The following is a 14,835-nucleotide window of genomic DNA, read 5'->3' on the forward strand; positions in this document are numbered from 1 at the left end:
TTATTTGTTGAGAAAATTAAAAATTTGGAGCTAAAGCTACGTCTTATTGAAGAAAAAGGATTTTTTTTATTTTCACTGCCCAATTCTAATAAAATCTATGAAACACCTGTGGGGGCAAAATGCTCACTACACCCCTAGATGGATTCCTCAAGGGGTGTAGTTTTCTCAATGGAGTCACTTTTTTGGTGTTTTCACTGTTTTGGTCCCTCAGGGGCTTTGCAAATGCGACATGGCCTGCGCAAACCATTCCTGCTAAATTTGAGCTCCAAAAGCCAAATGGCGCTCTTTCCCTTCTAAGCTCCGCCGTGTGTCCAAACATCCGTTTATTACCACATGTGAGGTATTGTTTTACTCGGGAGAAATTGCTTTACAAATGTTGTGGTGCTTTTTCTCCTTTAGTCCTCGTGGAAATTAGAAAAAATTAGCTAAACCTACATAATCTTTGAAAGAATGACGATTTTTATTTTCACGGCCTACTTCCAATAATTTCTGCAAAAAACCTGCGGGGTCAAAATGCTCACTATACCCCTAGATAATTTCCTCAAGGGGTGTAGTTTCCAAAATGGGGTCACTTTTGGTGGATTTCCACTGTTTTGGCACCGAAAGAGCCCTTGAAACCTGACATGGAGCCTAAAATATTTTCTAATAAAAAGGAGGCCCAAAATCCACTGGGTGCTCCTTTGCTTCTGAGGCCGGTGCTTCAGTCCATTACCACACTAGGGCCACATGTGGGATATTTCTAAAAACTGCAGAATCTGGGCAATAAATATTGAGTTGCGTTTCTCTGGTAAAAACTTCTGTGTTACAAAAAAAATAGAATAAAAATGAATTTCTGCAAAAAAAAATGAAATTTGAAAATTTCACCTCTACGTTGCTTTAATTCCTGTGAAACGTTTAAAGGGTTAAGAAACTTTCTAAATGCTGTTTTGAATACTTTGAGGGGTGAAGATTTTAAAATGGGGTGACTTTTTGGCGGTTTCTAATATATAAGGCCCTAAAAGCCGCTTCACAACTGAACTGGCCCCTGTAAAAATAGCCTTTTGAAATTTTCTTGAAAATGTGAGAAATTGCTGCTAAAGTTCTAAGCCTTGTGATGTCATAGAACAATAAAAGGATGTTCAAAAAACGATGCCAATCTAAAGTAGACATATGGGGGATGTTAATTAGCAACAATTTTGTGTGGTATAACTGCCTGTCTTACAAGCAGATACATTTACATTTAGAAAAATGCAAATTTTTGCAATTTTTCACCAAATTTTGGTGTTTTTCACTGGTAAATATTGAATTTATCGACCACATTTTTCCACTATCATAAAGTCCAATGTGTCACGAGAAAACAATCTCAGAATCACTTTGATAGGTAAAAGCGTTCCGGAGTTATTACCACATAAAGTGACACATGTCAGATTTGAAAAAATGGGTCTGGTCCTGAAGGCCAAAATGAGCTTGGTCCTGAAGGGGTTAATCCTTACTACATCTTTATGATTAAATATATTTTTTTTTTTTTTTACTTGCTGCTACAGAGTAGATTTAACAATGTTGTTTCTCAAGTACCCATGTAATGTTTTGTTATTTTACACTTTACAGTCTATTGCAACTGCAAACCTCAAATGCACCCAGTGTTAATTTTGTGTCTCTCACAGTACTGTATGTTAAGGAATAATTATGAGCTTATGTGCCCTCCCAAACTGTGTTTTGGTGGAAAGGCAGACATGTTTGTTTTTTAAAATTTCTTGAAATGAGGATAGTTTTTGCTCATGCAGCGATTCCCAAGAGCAGATCTTCGCTGTGCTACCGCTCTGGTTAAAAATACAATATGCTCAGAGCTTGTATGTATGCCATATCCATGCATATACTGGATGTAAACATAGAGATGTATTGCCAGTATCCTATGGATTTGTAGGTCTCTACCAGGGACTGATTCATTTCACTTAGTAAAATTAAAACATTTTAACAAGCTATTTTGAACTATGACACTGCTCATTTTTGTTTTTCCCCTTTTGGAATACATTTCAGTCCATGGTTTTTCAAGGTCTTAAATGATTGAATTGATACTACATCTGTACTCCACTTATCAATGCTTTTTATTGTTTGCCTATGGTATGAGCAGATATATGGTAACTAAACGTTCTACAAACTTCTGACATGTCATAGTGACATGTCAGAAGCCTTGATTGGTGGGGGACCGAGCATTGAGACCCCCACCAATCGCTAAAATGAAACGGCAGAAGCGCTCGTGTGAGCGCTGAGCCGCTTAGTTTCTATTGGCTTCTTCCGTAAATCGATGTAGCGATGTACAGGACTGTAGACTTTCTATTGAGCCCGTACACCACTACATCGATTTCCGGAAAAAGTTCAACAGAAACGAAGCGGCTCAGCGCTCACACGAGCGCTTCTGCTGCTACGTTTTAGCGATTGGTGGGGGTCTCCGTGCTCGGACCCCCACCAATCAAGACTTCTGACATGTTACTATGACATGTCAGAAGTTTGTTTGAACATTTAGTTACCCTTTAAAGGGAGTCTAGCACCAGATGTCCGTATTCAACTACCCACAGGCTATTATAGATTAGGCTTACCGGATTCTGACGTGTATTATGTCTTTCCACAGAGCGCCTCCTTTGAAGAGAAAAAGCTTTTATTACATTTATGCAAATTAGCATTTTGGAGCAACGAGGACGTCACCATTGCGTCAAACTGCTCTCTCGGCGTCCCCCAGTTCAACCCCCTCCCTCCCTGCTTTCTTTGATTAACGGGCCAGGCAGCGAACTAGGCGAGTTCACGCCCGGCCCCATAGTGTAGAGAACGCGCGCGCGTCCCTACTTCCTAATTGGCGTATACGCAGTGTTGTCTTTATGCTCATTGTACTACTGCCAATCAAAGGAAGCAGGGAGGGGTTGAACTGGGGAATAACGAGAGGATTTTGAAGCAACGGTGACACCCTCGTTGCTCCAAAATTCTCATTTGCATAAATGTAATAAAAACTTTTTCTCTTCAAAGGAGTTGCTCCCTGGAAAGATGATAATACATGTCAGAATCCGGTAAGCCTAATCTATAATAGCCTGTGGGTAGTTCAATACGGACATCTGGTGACAGACTCCCTTTAAATGCTTCTAGGACTGATTTAAACTACATTATAACTTTCAGTGTTAACATTATTTGTTTATTTGCACTCTTTTCTATTTCTCTGCTGTAGGTAGATTGTTGTTGCTTTTGTTTTCATATTTGATTGTGCAGCCAAAAGGCTCCTGTGAAAAAAATGCGTTGCAAGACTCTTCTCAGTAATTGATGGTTTTAGCACCAGGATATATTAACCACCGTCCTTGCGTTGTATCATAGGCCTGTCGCTACCTTGTTTTTTCAGCTGCTGCCTCGGTCGAACCAGCCTAGCTGTATGGTTGCACTACAGATTTATATTCTATATCCTTACATCTTAGTCTAAGTTGGTGTACAGTCTCGGTGTCTGCTGCTGGGGGGGGGGGGCATAAACAAAACCGGTTGATTTTATTAGTTTGAGCTCATTGCAGTACCTGGAGCCAGATACTATAAAGATTGTATGCTTAACCAAGCGTCCAATGTTAATTAGGTAGATTTAAGGCCTGGTAGCGGCTTCGCCATAATGTCTATAACCTGCTTTACTGACCGAGACCTATGGTCCTTTACAATTCTATGTAAGTACATTTGGTAGTGTAGCAGTAGAGATTATCCTGTGGTTTATCTACTATTCTGCGTACTGGCAATGGAAACTATAATGCATTATGCTTGGTAATGACCTCGGCAGGTGTTTAATGTATAACCTACCATGGACAATTTGTGTCTGTGACGTAAAAGTAGACCATTTGCATCTGCGCTATTGAAATTGCAATATTTCCATAACTAGCATCCAACTTTTGTAAACTAATTGCCGTGTGTGTGTGTGTGTTTGTGTGTGTGTGTGTGTGTGTGTGTGTGTGTGTGTGTGTGTGTGTGTATAATATACATATACATACACATACATGCACGTGCTGGATTTCTAGCTTTCCACACTGAGACAAAATGGCAGATAGAGAAATGGGCCTGACATTAATGTCTTTTTATGTCTGATGGTACATGACCATAATAAGTCAAAGAGCCAGATTCATCCGTAATGTCTCCTGGGCAGGGCCTGGTGCTATTAAAATAAAATTCAAAAAGTTTAATATGTGCAAGATCTAGTGTTATTATTATGTAAATATTGCGTGGGTGGTGATAATGGCATGATTACACGTGGCCGAGTTTCTGCAGATATCTGTGTGACCGTTACATATGTCTGAATGAGGTTTGTAAGAATCCATGCACATACTGCAGATACAAGCCCTTTCACCTTGATGGAACAGACTTTGTCACCGAGATTTCTGCAACAAATGACCACATGTGAATACTGTCTCTAATGCTACAGACCGATCTAAAATGGGCACAAGCTCTGCACCAGGTCTGAGCTGACTTACGTTTGCTTCTGTGTTGCAAGACAAAATCTTTAGACATTAAGAAATGTATCACAGCTGAGATTAATAAACCACACACACATAAAGTTACTCGCACATATCGGAAGCGTACCACAGTTTTGTGATGTGATTTTTTTTTTGCTGCGTGGTTTCAAGAACCACGTGGTACGCTACCACTGTGTGCAGGCAGCCTAACACCCATGTCACAACCCTTTGAAAAAGGAAAGTAAAAAATGGTCTGTGCCAGCCACTACATATTGATAGAACTGCCCCAACCAGATTAACGCTAACTAACTTTTATTTGTGGCAAGTTTTATTTTTTTATTTTTAAAGATCCATTAGGATTTGTTTTTCTTTTTATAATGCACATATGATATTGTGTAAAGTAACTTTAGTTTGTTTTTTTTATGAGATATTTGATATGAAATGAAGTTTAGCTTAAATACTGCAGACCTGATGTCCAGGGAATTGACAGGTTACCCCTTTACCAGTATGAGATTTCCTTGGGTCAGCCGTGTAGTTTGCACCTTTTTTCTAAGCACTGCCTTTCTTACTCTAAAACCTTCTAAAGGCGCATAAACTGCAGTTGTAATTTAAAGTTTTTTTCCTTTTATTTAAAGTTATTCTTCTAGAGTTCAGTAAGATATATTTAAAATGTGAACGCAGTTGCATTCCTGTTTTTAATGAAGGATTATTCCAATGTTGAATGAAACCAAATCTACGTGCAATCCACTTATGGATGATGATCATTTTAACTGGTCTCCTATGGCTCTGTTCACATCTGCACTTTTGAGTTTTTTCCATTCTACTGTTCCATCATAGGAACCAAAGAACGGTAGTGCCGGAGCCACTGCATCACCGGCCCTAACGGTGCATGGAGAAACCCATTGACTTTAATAGGTTCCATTGGGTTTCTATTAGGGGTGGCCGTCGTTTTACCGGAAGAAGAACGGAGACCGAGGCCACTGACGCAGCTGTGAACAGAGCCGAAGTGATATTTATTTACTGCATTAAAAAAGCGTGGAAATTAGGGTGCTTTTAACACTAAAATAAAGTCTACATGTCTAATAATTGCCATGCCAAATTTTTTTAATTAATTTTTTTCAGATCTGGGTGTCACCAATGTCATTGAGCATGCTTAAGTGTACTGTTTGATTTTATATTCTTGTGCCTTGCTAAGTAACACGAAGGTGCACATATCCTATGTATTTCTGTAAGTACAGGCGTAATACATCTTAACCAATGTCACAAATACACTAAGCCTTATTCACCACAAGTGTTTTATAGATCTGATGACAGGACCTATAGCCTTGTGCCTCATGTAAATGGTGCCGCTACCAGCACTCAGAATGAATGTACACCAGAATCTTTCCAATGGCCTCAGAGCTTTACCTCCCTTGCATTAAATGGATGAGAAAATAGATTTCCGGTTTGTAATACAACATTCTCCTCACATTGAATGTGTCAGTTCTTCATGACATTCCAATATTATAAATAATTGTGCATTGACCTATTTAAAGTGAACCTATTACATAATGGTGTAGTGACCTCTCCGAGGTTCACTGTGAGACAAGTTGGTAATCTGCCTTGTCACGAGCTCTGGCTCGGCCTATCATTCAGCAGGTCCTTGTATATACAAATCATTTTAATCTTTCTTCATTTTATGAATACTTACTGGGAACAATTGCCACATTCATGTACATAGATTGATAGCTGTATTTGTAAAGGGCACGTGTGATCATGAGGAATTTATCTGTTTCACATGTAGTCCAGCCATTCATTGTCTGTGTATAATCTATCCCTGTTCTGGCTGTATTTTGCAGTGGCACCATGTTTTAAAATATTGTACACATTTAGTAATTGCCTAATTCTGTGACACGTGATGCTTTATAAACTGTGAGTTTTAGGGGATTAATACAATCGATTTATGTACTAATAAGTTTTCCTAATAAAAATGCACTTTACTTGCAAACAAAGCGTGTTCTGTTTACTTCAAAATGGAACACTTCTTTAAGTGACTACAATTATGGCACCTTGTTTTAAAATGTGCCAGCGTGTGGCATAAAGTTATAGACCTATTTTATGAAGAAAATGAGCCAAAAAGAACAGATTGCGCCATATGAGACACCCATTCAAAAGGGGCGTGGCTAAGCAAAAATGGGCGTATAAACCGGGACTCTTGTTGCGAGACGGCCCTTTAATTTGTCACTTTAATTAGTTGTCACTTTTCTCTTAAATGTTAGCGTTATAATGTTTTAAGTGTCCTGATCCAGTCAACCATTGCCTTTCAGCGGATTAATGCAAGTTAGACTGAAAAGCATCTGATTGGTCGTTTTTTTTTTTTTTTTGTTTTAATTTTGAAAGCTTTATTAAAATCTTAACTAATTGTAATAGATGGGCTATTCCATTCCTTTCCTGGGACACATCTGTGAGTTTGCATTGGATCAGTATTCCCGGACTCCTATATTTACAAGCCTCATAAGCCAGTGCTAAAATTAGAACTGGCAAGTTGTCACCTACAAAGGCAGCGGGTCAAACCTTGCACCTGTGATGTAGCTCAACCCTATGTCATTTACACTGACTGGACCTGAAGTCCGACAGCACTTAACCACTGTTCTAACAGACTCCTGGTTTGACGTGGTGGTCTACATATCTGGACTCCTGGGATACTGTATTCGAACATTACACAACTTGGATTAAGGGAGGTCAACAAAACAAAATTTTCTTTTCAGCAATGGACAGCAAGACAGAAGATCTGGTAAGTACTGGCAGTAAATGTCTAGTAAATAGCCTGGTGTTGTGGCCACATGCTTTAACAATGCGAAGACCCAGGCAGTTTTTGCTTGAGGATCTAAAGAATTGTATTTATTTTTTCCCTCTGGCAGCCATAACTTACGTAATAAAGCTGTGTGAGGCCTTTTTTTGACTGAAGACTTGTAAGGCCCCGCACAGCTTTATTATGCAAGTTCTAAATATAAGTGGTTTGGTTTGCTGTACACAGATCATTATCAATAACTTATACTTGAGGTTGCAGTTATGGGGATACCAAATATGTTTAATAAGCTAGTATTGTGACCGGTTTTTGTATTTTTTTTTTTTTTTATCAAGTATATTTCATACAATACTATTGCACTCTGGAATAATGATGTGAATACTAATTATGAGCTATTTTTTAATAATACTGAATCATTTTCAGCAGATGATCATTTCTAGTGCTGAGTTATTGCAGAGAATGAAGGCAAGTGTTTCTGTTCAGCAACGCTGGGAAATGACTTTGTATACCTGGATGGAGATAATCTGTATTAGCTGATGAAAGGGCACAGCTGAATCTTTTCTAATACGCGACTCCACCCCTTGGTAGGGATAATACCATACTGCATGTAACACTATGCAACATCTCCGGTTTAGGAATGGGTCATTAGATTACCTTCCTATAGAGCTTCCTTTGCTATAATGGTGGAAGCTAAAAGGAAAAAAAAAAGTTGAATCCTCAGCATCTGTACAGAGTCTCTTACCAGCAGAATAAGATGCATTGTACATCACAACTGTGAGTATTAGAAACCAGCAAAAGTATTTTGTGCAGTTAATATACATTACAAGGTGGATTCATTCCATTATGACCTCTAGGTATTTTGTACAGTGGATTTTTTTTAAATTAATATTCTTCATGTCATGTGGTACTTGATCAGTTAACTGGTACATTGGTTTACACTATATTTTAGTGTTTGTGCTATTGACCGTGATTTTTCTTTTTACGATTTTAGAAGTAATCGAATACTCCTAGCAGTTAGGGCTTGTCCACACGTAGCGGAACTGCTGTGTATTTTCTGTATCGAATTGCGGACGGAAAATATGCAGCAGAATACAGTAGCAGCAAAGTAGGTGAGATTCAACAAATCTCATCCACACGCTGCGTAAAATTTCCGACAAGAAATTGACATGCAGTGTGTATTTTACATACCACAGCCGTGTCCATTCCTGCTGCGGAAAGTGGCCTGTTTTTCAGCGGAGATGTCACTATCTCCCAGCATTGAAGAAAACGCGGGAAGTTCGAAATTTCCAGGTAGACGGCGGCGTTGACCCTGGACTTCATATAACACACTGGACCAACACTGTTGCTCCGTGGTCCAAAGTCCTGTTTTCAGGTGAAAGTCAATTTTGCATTTCATTTGGAAATCTCGGTACCAGAGTCTGGAGGAAGAGTCGAGGGGCACTCAATCCAAGTTGCTTGCGGTCCAGTGTGAAGTTTCCAGTCAGTAATCGTTTGGGGAGCCATGTTATCTGCTGGTGTTGGTCCACTGTGTTATATCAAGTCCAGAGTCAACGCAGCGTCTAGCAGGAAACTTTCCAGCACTTCATGCTTGCCTCTGCTGACCAGCTTTATGGAGATGCTGATTTCATTTTCCAGCAGTACTTGGCACCTGCACACACTGCCAAAAGTACCAATACCTGGTTTAATAACCACAGTATCACTGAGCTTGATTGGCCAACAAACTCGCCCGACCTAAACCCCATAGAGAATCTATAGGGTATTGTGAAGATGAAGATGAGAGACACCAGACCCAACAATGCAGGCGAGCTGAAGGCCGCTATCAAAGCAACCTGGGCTTCCAAAACACCTCAGCAGTGCCACAGGCTGATCGTCTCCATGCCACGCCGCATTGATGCAGTAATTCATGCAAAAGGAGCCACGACCAAGTATTGAGTGCATATACTGTACATGCTTTCCAGTAGGCCTACATTTCAGTATTAAAAATCATTTTTGAAATTGGGCTTATATAATCTAGTTTTCTGAGACACAAAATTTTGGGTTTTCAAAAACTGTTAGCCATAATCATCAGCATTAAAAGAAAAAAATGATGGAAAAAGATCACTCTGTGTAAAATGAATCTATATAATATGAGTTTCAGTTTTTTAATTGAATTACGCCTCAAGCACATGACTGAGTGTGCCGTTCGAGTCACTTCAGTGATCCGAGGAAAGATAGGACATGTTCTATCTTTCTTCGGATCGGAGACTCGGACCATTTTTCACAGACCCGATTCACCCATCAAAGTGAATGGGTCTGTGAAGACTATCGGGTGCCACTCGGGACGATTTTGACAGCATCCAAGTGGCACAACGGTCGTGTGCAAGAGGCATAGCTGAAATAAATTTTACTTTTTGATGTCAGTGTGTGTCCTTTTTATATAACCTTAGTGCTTTCAGGAATCCATAGTCTTTTTTTTTTTTTTTTTTTTTTTTTTTTCTCTTTCTCTAAACCACTCATAATTTTTTACATGACCGTTCTGATAATCCACTACATGACTTGGTAATTTAATTTTTTATTTCTATATATGTGTTTTGGGTTTTTTAAGAACACATTGTTCCAGTCCACTATATCTGCAGTATATAGAATGTCTTTTTTAGTTCTATTAAACAAATCCTTGGACTACACCAGTTTTCTCACATGACTGGATAGTTCTTAGGAATACAAGATATGCTGTCAGATTCCTTTTATTTGTTGACGCAGCGAGTTTTTCTGAAATTTGGAAAAACTTTACAACTTGATATCGTCATCTCACCACGGTCATAAATTACATTTCTAAGAGAAAAAGGATGAGTGGAAAAATAAATGCTGAATATTTTGTAACAAAGTTGGCGTAGGTCCATAAAGCCTCTTCTATACCCCTGAATGACTCAGGCAGGCAGTGGTTTTTTGTCTCTCGGATTCTGTATAAATTTGGAAACCATTATTAAATCATGCCATGCTCCAAAGGACTACCTGTGTACAGAAGTATAGAAGCACTGCTTCTAGGAGAGAATATTGCTGTACAAACTAAGTCTAAGGGAGGCCCTTTGGCTTCATACTAAGGCCTTATTCACACGAACGTGTCCGTTTTGCACGTACAAAAAAAACTACATTTGAGCGCGCAAAACTTTTGTCTGGCATGAGTATTTGGTGCGTGCCTGCGTGATTTCCACGCACATGGCAGCATGATGACACTGTTTTTATGTTTACAAACCTAAAAGCAGGAGGTGCTTTTCTTTGTTCATTCATTTATTTTCCTACTGTAGCGTGAATCACGTGCGTCATACGGAAGTGCTTCCGTGGGCCGTGCGCGATTTTCACACACCCATTGACTTCAATGGGTGCGTGATGCGCGAAAACCGGCCAAGTATAGGACATGTCGTGAGTTTTACGCAGCGCACATATGCTGCGTGAAAATCACGGACTGTCTGAATGGCCCCATTCACTAACATAGGGCCATGCGACGCGCGGGATTTTCACGCACATAATACACGTTCGTGTGAATAAGGCCTAAGAAGACGTACAGGCTCTGCCATGTGCATGAGCACGGAAAATCACACACAAGTTACTTGCATTATGTCACTACAATGATTAGTGTAGAACAGTCAAGGAAATGTAACATATGATTAAATAATACACTTTATATTATTCAGAGTATAAGGGCTTATTTACACAAGCGTGTTAAACATTCGTGGGGCGGCCATCCCACGGACCTATGTAATTCAATGTGGCCGTTCACACAGCCGTTGTTTCAACGGACCGTGTGAAGGGTCCGTGCGAAAATAGGACATGTCCGTTCTTTTCGCGCATCCCTTCATAGCCTCTCAACTATGGGGGATGCGTGACTTCGCATCCCGCAGCGCTGAGCATGGATGCACCTCGGACATGAAAACCGGCAGTTTTTCACGTCCGAGATGCGCAGCGCTCGTGTAAATAAGGCCTAACTGCAACTGGAAATACAGTGCCCTGCAACGGTTCTCGCCCCCATTGGTGTTTTTCCTGTTTTTGATGCATTCCAACTTGGAATTAAATCGATTTTTTTTTTTTTTTTTTATTTATTTTTTTTTATTTTTTTGTAATGGACCTGCCAAGATAGTCCAAATTTTTACAGCCCTTTTCCTATGACACCTCTTAGGGTAAGGCTACACAGTGTGTTGTTAACACGGTTTTGTTGCGGTTGAAAACTGCATGCGTTTTTTTTTTTGGTCTCTGTAATGCTGCAGTTCTGTTGCGTTTTTAAGGAAAATAATTGATGGATATAGTTTTCACCCGTGTTGAAGTTTGTTAGGTGCTTCCTGTACGTATATAGTTCAGTACAATGCATTGCAGAACTGTTTTCTCAAGAACGCAAGCAGTTCAGCAACAACATTGGCAGCGCGGTCATTAACCACATGTGGTTGGACATTATGAAGATGCGTTTAACCACATAAAAACATATTGTAATATAATAGCAGCAGTCTGTCCATAACACAAATATCACCATTGACTTCTATTGAAAAAAACCTTCTGCGGTTTAAAAACCCAACGTAGCCGCACCGTGTGGCCTTACCCTTAACCCCTACCCGCACGAGTAAGTAACTGTACGTCGTTGCATGAGGACATACAGTTACTGAGTTTTTTCTGGTGCACGCTGTCGGCGAAACTGAACAGCTGACACTCCACTCTTGCCGGCCAGCGGTCATTTGCCGCTGATTTCGGTGAATTAAACCCTTAAATTCGGCAATCGCCAAATTTTAAGGGTTTCTAGCATATCGGCAGACCCCGGTCCGAAATCGCGGGGTTTGCCGAGAGTTAGTATGCCATGGACGGAAGCCCATCAGGACCAACCTTCGGCTGGTCCTGATAGGCTTCCTGTGAGAGTGACAGGAAGTCACTGTGTCGTTCCCGATGCACACTGTCGGCGACAAGGTGTGCATCGGGAACTGGGAGATCAGCTGTCCCCGACAGCTGACACTCCAGTGTTGCCGATCAGCGGCTCATCGCCGCTGATTTCGGTAATTAACCCGATAAATGTGGTGCTCGATTGCGATCACCACATTCAGGAGATTTGTAGCACAACCGCAGCCCCCATGAAATTGTGGGGGCTGCTGTTGCTTGTGATGGCATCCGGAGGCCAGGCAATGGCCTCCGGGTCTGCCATGTATGGAAGCCTATGAGGACCAGACTCTGGCTGGCCCTCGTAGACTTACGCCAGATTCACACGAGCGTGTGCGTTTTGCACTTGACAGCTCCGTGTGTCACCGTATGGTGCGCGGCTGCGTGTTTTTCGCGCAGCCGCCATCATTATGACACTCCATTTGGATGTTTGTAAACGGAAAAGCACGTGGTGCTTTTCTGTTTTCATTCATGCTTTTCACAGTGTGATTTTCACGCACCCATTGACTTCAATGGGTGCGTGATGCGTGAAATACGCCCAAAGAACGGACATGTCGTGACCTTTTCGCAGCAGACTCACGCTGCGGAAAAATCACGCAACTGTCTGCACTGCCCCATAGACTACTATAGGTCCGTGCGACGCGCGTGAAAATCACGCGCGTTGCACGGACGTATATCCCGTTCGTCTGAATAAGCCCTTACTGTCATAGTGACCGTGATGTCACACTGACAATTGGAATACGTTACACTACCTAGGTAGTGTAATATATTCTAGCAGCGATCAGAGCTGCAGGTAAAAAAATTAAAGTGTAAAAAGTTAATAAATGTTTTATAAAAGTGTAAAAATAAAAGTTTTTGTTGTCCTATAAGTCATTTATTATAGGGAAAAAAATTAAACCGTTAAAAAATGTACACATGTTTGGTATCACCGTGCTCGTAACGACCCAAACTATGGAACTGTAATGTTATTTTTTCCGCATGGTGAACGCCGCAAACAAAATAAACGGAAAACTATGTCAGCATCGCTATTCTTTGGTCACCACCCCTCCCAATATATAGAATAAAAAGTGATCAAAAAGTCGCATTTACCGCAAAAAAGTACCAATAAAAACTACAACCCGTCCCGCAAAAAACAAGACCTCCCACAGCTTTTTTGACGAAAAAATAAAGTTACTGCTCAGAATAGCGTGTCTCAGAAAATAAATTATTTTATAGAAACGTAATTTTATCGTGCAAACGCTGCAAAACGTAAAAAAAAACTGTATACATATGGTATCGCCGTAATCGTACCGACCCGCAGAATAAAGTAAAACTTTATTTTTTGCGCACGGTGAATGCTGTAAGAAATAAAGAACCTTCACTCTAAAAAAAAAAGATCCTGTGGGGTCAAAACGCTCACTATAGCCCGAGAAAAATTCCTTGAGGGGTGTAGTTTCCAAAATGGGGTCACTTTTGGGGGGTTTCCACTGTTTTGGCCACATATGGGGTATTGCCGTAATCGGTAGAAATTGCTTTACAAATGTTGTGGTGCTTTTTTTTTCTCATATGTAAAAATGAAAAAAATTCTATGTTTCCAAAGAGAAAAAAGGTGATTTTCATCTTCACAGACTAATTCCGCAAAAAAACTGTGGGGTCAAAATGCTAACTATACCCCTAGAAAAATGTCTTGAGGGGTGTCGTTTCCAAAATGGGGTCACTTTTGGGAGGTTTCGACTGTTTAGGTAACCACAAGACTTCTTCAAACCTGATATGGTGCCTAAAATATATTCCTAAAAAAAGGAGGCCCCAAAATCCACTAGGTACTCCTTTGCTTCTGAGGCCGGTGCTTCAGTCCATGACCGCACTAGGGCCACATGTGGGGTATTTCTAAAATCTGCAGCATCTGGGCAATAAATATTGAGTTGTGTTTCTCTGGTAAAACCTTCTGTGTTACAGATTTATTTTTTTTTATTACAAATTAATTTCGTCCAAAAAAATGAAATTTGTAAATTTCACCTCTACTTTGCATTAATTCCTGTGAAACGCCTAAAGGGTGAAAATACTTTCTGAATGTGGCTTTTGAATACCTTGAGAGGTGCAAAATGGGGTGATTTATGGGGACTTTCTAATATAGAAGGCCCTCAAAGCCACTTCAGAAATGAGCTGGTCCCTGAAAAAATGGCCTATTGATATTTTCTTGAAAATATGAGAAATTGCTGCTAAAGTTCTAAGCCTCGTAACGTCCTGGAAAAATAAAAGGACGTGAAAATAAATGATGCAAACATATGGGGGATGTTAACTAGTAACTATTTTGGGTGGTATTACGATCTGTTTTACAAGCAAATACATTTAAATTTAGAAAAATGCAAATTTTTGCACAGTTTTTCACAAATAAATATTGAATTTATCGACAACATTTTTTCACTAACAAAGTACAATAGGTCACGAAAAAACAATCTCCGAATCGCTTGGATAGGCAAAAGCATTCCAGAGTTATTACCACATAAAGTGACACATGTCAGGTTTGCAAAACAGGCTGTGTCCTAAAGGTGTTAACCCGTTAGTGACCGGCCCATCGTCTTTTTACGTCGGTCACTAACGGGCCTTATTCCGATGCCATAGACTTTTTACGTCGCGGCATCGGAATAAGTAAACAGAGCAGGGAGCTGTTAAATCTCCCTGCTCTCAGCTGCCAGAGGCAGCTGAGGGCTGCTGGGCGTCTCTGCTCTG

The sequence above is a fragment of the Rhinoderma darwinii genome (genome assembly GCF_050947455.1).
Source record: "Rhinoderma darwinii isolate aRhiDar2 chromosome 10 unlocalized genomic scaffold, aRhiDar2.hap1 SUPER_10_unloc_2, whole genome shotgun sequence".
In the NCBI taxonomy this organism is placed as follows: domain Eukaryota; kingdom Metazoa; phylum Chordata; class Amphibia; order Anura; family Rhinodermatidae; genus Rhinoderma; species Rhinoderma darwinii.